Below are 565 nucleotides of genomic sequence, written 5' to 3' on the forward strand. Positions count from 1 at the left end.
AAGAGGCCCCTGTTTCCGTATTTTCTTTTTATCTACTTCAACTGTCACAACATCCTGACACTGCCGTGCTTCCCAGCTATCAAAATAAAGAAAAAGACATTCATCAAAAGAGGAAAGAGAGACCATAAAACATAAATTTTTCTCCATATCTAAACACAAATGAGAAGAATTTATCTTTCGTTTTTTAAGTATATCTAAAATATGGCCCTGACATTAACAATTTTCAGTGCACTCACTGAGTTTCAGTATGGAACACTACAGTTTGAAGTTCACATTTGTAATATTCTTCCTGTAAAAAAACTGCCAAAAAAAAAATTCTGCAGCAGAGATATGACTTACACTACATGCTGGAGATACTGTTCAGCAGACAATGGGGGTACACTTGGGTCAAAGTTCTTAGGTATGGCAGCAACAGGCAGAGCTTGAGATAGAAGATTTTCACTTGAACTGTCGCTATCACTTGCCATTATCAAATGAGAATCAAGAATTTTACAACTTGTATCAATCTGAAACATACGAAAAATAGTTAATATTCAGGTAATACCCCCTACATCAAAAGGTCGTA

The 565-nt window shown here is 35.4% G+C and overlaps 1 long non-coding RNA gene across 1 annotated transcript in view; it reads right to left on the reverse strand.

Annotated features, from left to right (window-relative positions):
- The window catches only part of LOC119592858, a 1,610-nt gene continuing 1,045 nt past the window's right edge, over positions 1–565 (reverse strand). Inside the window, exons 2-3 of the long non-coding RNA XR_005230485.1 lie at positions 340–506; positions 1–76 (exon numbers count right to left, since the gene is read on the reverse strand). This is a non-coding gene — a long non-coding RNA (uncharacterized LOC119592858). The remainder of the gene's footprint in view (positions 77–339; positions 507–565) is intronic.

The sequence above is a fragment of the Penaeus monodon genome, chromosome 31 (assembly GCF_015228065.2).
Source record: "Penaeus monodon isolate SGIC_2016 chromosome 31, NSTDA_Pmon_1, whole genome shotgun sequence".
Classification (NCBI taxonomy): domain Eukaryota; kingdom Metazoa; phylum Arthropoda; class Malacostraca; order Decapoda; family Penaeidae; genus Penaeus; species Penaeus monodon.